This window comes from Arachis ipaensis, chromosome B04 (assembly GCF_000816755.2).
Source record: "Arachis ipaensis cultivar K30076 chromosome B04, Araip1.1, whole genome shotgun sequence".
Lineage (NCBI taxonomy): Eukaryota > Viridiplantae > Streptophyta > Magnoliopsida > Fabales > Fabaceae > Arachis > Arachis ipaensis.
Window position 1 is genome coordinate 36994169 of NC_029788.2, and position 5194 is coordinate 36999362.

The following is a 5194-nucleotide window of genomic DNA, read 5'->3' on the forward strand; positions in this document are numbered from 1 at the left end:
GCCACCGCAGGCCCCACACCCACGCATCCTCCACCTCTACCGCAGGAAGATCTGTCGCCGTCGTTGAAAGCTGTGTCGCCATGATTGGAAGCTCCGTCATAGTTAATTTCAGTTTGAGATGGTGATGCGGTGTTGGGAGATACTCTGTAACATCCCGCGTTTTTGGAAATCTAAATATAAATAAATTGTCATTTTATCTTATTGAGTTTAAACTTTATAATTTTAGAAATTATTCTATTAGAAATAATTAAATAGATTCGGCGATAAATTCATTTTGAATCAATTACTATTCTTAAGTAATTTTATCATAATGGAATATTTTGCATAATTCTAGCAATTAAAAAAAATACGAAAGAATTATATAGTTTAATTTAAGTAACTTTTATTATGAATAAGTTATGACTTATTATTAATTTGAACTCTTTATTTTATAAGCTAGACTATTAAGAGTAATTAAATTAGTTTTACTAATATTTGGGTTGATTCAATTAATATTCTTGTGTAATTTTATAATTGTTATTTCATATAACTTAAAATTAAAATTTAGTAATGGAAGCATTATACAATTTAATTTGAGAAATTTCTATTACGAAGAAACTATGGTTATTTTATTAATTTGAGCTCTTAAAGATTAATTTATTAGGAATGATTAAATTAATTATTATAAATACTTTAAGTTTAAGTTAATGTTTATTTACAATTTTTATTATAATTAGTTGTTTTATACAAATTGAAATTAAAGTTTTGGTAATAAAAAAATAATGAAAAATTATATCATATAGTCTGAATAATTGATATTCTCGGGTTTAAACTATATTTTATAAAATGTGATTAGTATGTTTACCTTATAATTTAAATTAAAAATAATTATTTGACCTCATTAATAGATTGATAGATAAAATTTTATGCGTTTTGAAAGTAATCTTTATAGTATTATATTTGAATCTTAAATTGTTATTCTATCTCAAATATTTTATAAAAATTGTTATATTACTCATATATATTTTACCCTAACTCTAGAATTACCAAATAAAACCCTAATTTCACAAAATTCCTAAATCTACTACCCTAAATCCCTAAATCTACATTCAGAAAGGGAAAGAAAGGAAACAGGGGAGCTCGAGGGGGGAAACAGGAGGGGAAAAGAAAGGAAGGGAGTACAGAGAAGAAGGGGGTATCCGGGAAGAAGGGAAGGAGAAGGAGAAGAGCGTGCCGGCATCACACCCAGCTCACTGCTATGGAGCCGTCGCCTTATGCCTGCCTTCGTCGAGATCGCCCTATCACGAGCAAGAAGAGAGCGAGCCAGAGAAGAGGACGAACGCTAAAGAATAAAAACTGAAGAGAAGGAGGGTAACACTGTTGTTGTAGGGCAAGCTGCCGGAGCCACTACCGTCGCCTTCGTGCCTCTCCGTGGCTGTTGTTGCTGCTAAACCCATCACCATCACCATTCTGGTTCCAATTCTTTCATTTTCAAAACCGTAACCTGATGAGCGGATAATTTATACGCTTTTTGACATTGTTTTTAGTATGTTTTTAGTAGGATCTAGTTACTTTTAGGGATGTTTTCATTAGTTTTTATGTTAAATTCACATTTCTGGACTTTACTATGAGTTTGTGTGTTTTTCTGTGATTTCATGTATTTTCTGGCTGAAATTGAGGGACTTGAGCAGAAATCAGATTCAGAGGTTGAAGAAGGACTGCTGATGTTGTTGGATTCTGACCTCCCTGCACTCAACGTGGATTTTCTGGAGCTACATAACTCGAAATGGCGCGCTTCCAAATGCATTGGAAAGTAGACATTCAGGGCTTTCCAGAAATATATAATAGTCCATACTTTGGCCAAGAATAGACAACGTAAACTGGCATTCAACGCCAGCTCTCTGCCCAATTCTGGCGTCCAGCGCCAGAAAAGGATCCAAAACCAGAGTTGAACGCCAGAAATGGATCAAAACCTGGCGTTCAACTCCACAAATGGTCTCTGCACGTGGAAAGTTAAAGCTCAGCCCAAGCACACACCAAGTGGGTTGCAAGGTGACCATAGCTTCCTTCATACCAACAATCTCCGTGGGATTCGACCCTTACTCACGTAAGGTATTACTTGGACGACCCAGTGCACTTGCTGGTCAGTTACACGGAGTTGTGAACCGTGGTTTTGGCATCATGATTTTGGCGCCATTTCCAGGGAAAGAAAGAGCAATGAACTTTACATAATTAAAGTGTAATCACGATTCCGCGTACCAAGTTTTTGGCGCCGTTGCCGGAGATTGTTCGAGTTTTCGGCAAGCTTTTGGTCCGGTAACATCAGTGCCAAGTTTGGATCCGGCAACAATACCAAGTTTTTGGCACTGTTGCCGGGGATTGTTTGAGTTTGGACAACTAACGGTTCATCCTGTTGCTCAGATTAGGTAATTTTCTTTTTGTTTTCTCTTCAAAAATTTTTCAAAAAAATATTTCAAAAAAATTTTTCTTTTGTTTTCGAAAAATAAATAAATAAATAAAAATGTTTTCAAAAATATAATTTTTTCTTCAGAATTTTTAAGAATGAATTCTAGTGTTTCATGAAGCATGTGAAGCCTGGCTGGCTGTAAAGCCATGTCTAAATTTATTTGGACTGAGGCAGCAATTTGTTATCAAGAGCAAGCTAGTTGTTGTTAATCCACCTGCTGATGTTCCTGATTTACATGCTAAAGCTTGGCTGGCCATTGGCCATGTCTAGTGTTTTGGACCGGAGCTTTCATTGAAAGCTTGGCTGGCTGGTGAGCCATGTCTAATTCCTGGACTGAAGCTTTAGACTAACAATGCAAGATTCCTGGAATTCATATTAAAAATTTTGGAATCCTTATTTTTGTTTTTCAAATAATTTTTGAAAAAAAAATTAGAAAATCATAAAAATCAAAAATATTTTCTGTGTTTCTTGTTTGAGTCTTGAGTCATATCATAAGTTTGGTATCAATTGCATGTGCATCTTGCATTTTTCGAAAATTCATGCATTCATAGTGTTCTTCATGATCTTCAAGTTGTTCTTGGTAAGTCTTCTTGTTTGATCTTTGCATTTGCATGTTTTGTGTCTTTTCTTGTTTTTCATATGCATTTTTGAATTCTTAGTGTCTAAGCATTAAAGAATTCTAAGTTTGGTGTCTTGCATGTTTTCTTTGCATTAAAAATTTTTTAAAATTGTGTCTATGATGTTCATCTTGACATTCATAGTGTTCTTGGTGTTCATCTTGACATTCATAGCATTCTTGCATGCATCACATGTTTTGATCTAAAAATTTCATGCATTGCATCTTTTTAGTGTTTTTCTCTCTCATCATAAAAATTTCAAAAATAAAAAAAATATCTTTCCCTCTTTTCTCTCATAAATTCGAAAATTTGAGTTGACTTTTTCAAAAAATTTTTAAAAATCAAGTTGTTTCTTATGAGTCAAATCAAATTTTCAATTTGAAAATCTTCTCTTTTTCAAAATCTTTTTCAAAAATCAAATCTTTTTCAAATTTCTTAGTTATTTTCGAAAATTCCAAAAATTTTTCAAAAATCTTTTTCTTATTTTATATCATAATTTTCGAAAATAACAATAACAATTAATGTTTTGATTTAAAAATTTGAAGTTTGTTACTTGCTTGTTAAGAAAGATTCAAACTTTAAGTTCTAGAATCATATCTTATGATTTCTTGAGAATCAAGTCATTAATTGTGATTTTAAAATTCAAATCTTTTTCAAAAACTAATCTCTATCGTATCTTTTCAAAAATATCTTCTTATCTTACCTTTTTCAAAAATTGATTTCAAAATATCTTTTCTAACTTCCTAACTTCTTATCTTTTCAAAATTTGTTTCAACTAACTAACTAACTTTTTGTTTGTTTCTTAACTTTTTCAAAACTACCTAACTAACTCTCTCTCTCTCTCTCATTTTTGAAAATATCCCCCTCTTTTTCAAAATTTCTTTTTAATTAAACTAATTATTTTTATTTTTGATTTTAAAAAAAAATTTTTTTTTCGAAAACAATACTAACCTTTTCCAAAAAAAACTATTTTCAAAAATCACTAACCCTTTTTCAAAAATTATTTTCAAAAATTCTCCCTCTCCCATCTTATTCTATTTATTTATTCATCTACTAACATCTCATCTCACATCTCTACCCTCCTCACAGTTGTGTTTCTTCCATTACATTACATTCTTTATCTCCCTCTTTTCTTCCACTCACAAAGGGATCCCTATACTGTGGTATAAAGGATCTCTATTATTATTATTTTTTCTGTGCCCTCTTCTTTGTCATATGAGCAGGAGCAAGGACAAGAATATTCTTGTTGAAGCAGATCCGGAACCTGAAAGGACTCTGAAGAGAAAATTAAGAGAAGCTAAATTACAACGATCCAGAGAGAATCTTTCAGAAATTTTCGAACAAGAAGAGGAGATGGCAGCTGAAAATAATAATAATGCAAGGGGATGCTTGGTGACTTTACTGCACCAAATTCCAGTTTTCATGGAAGAAGCATCTCCATTCCTGCCATTGGAGCAAACAACTTTGAGCTGAAACCTCAATTAGTTTCTCTGATGCAGCAGAACTGCAAGTTTCATGGACTTCCATCTAAAGATCCATTTCAGTTCTTAACTGAATTCTTGCAGATATGTGATACTGTAAAGACTAATGGAGTAGATCCTGAAGTCTACAGGCTCATGCTTTTCCCTTTTGCTATAAGAGACAGAGCTAGACTATGGTTGGATTCTCAACCTAAAGATAGCCTGAACTCATGGGTAAGCTGGTCAAGGCTTTCTTAGCCAAGTTCTTTCCTCCTCAAAAGCTTAGTAAGATTAGAGTGGACGTTCAGACCTTCAGACAGAAAGAAGGTGAATCCCTCTATGAAGCTTGGGAGAGATACAAAGGACTGACCAAAAAGTGTCCTTCTGACATGCTTTCAGAATGGACCATCCTGGATATATTCTATGATGGTTTATCTGAGTTATCAAAGATGTCATTGGATACTTCTGTAGGTGGATCCATTCACCTAAAGAAAACACCTGCAAAAGCTCAAGAACTCATTGACATGGTTGCAAATAACCAGTTCATGTACACTTCTAAAAGGAATCCTGTGAATAATGGGACGCCTATGAAGAAGGGAGTTCTTGAAGTTGATACTCTGAATGCCATATTAGCTCAGAACAAAATATTGACTCAGCAAGTCAATATGATT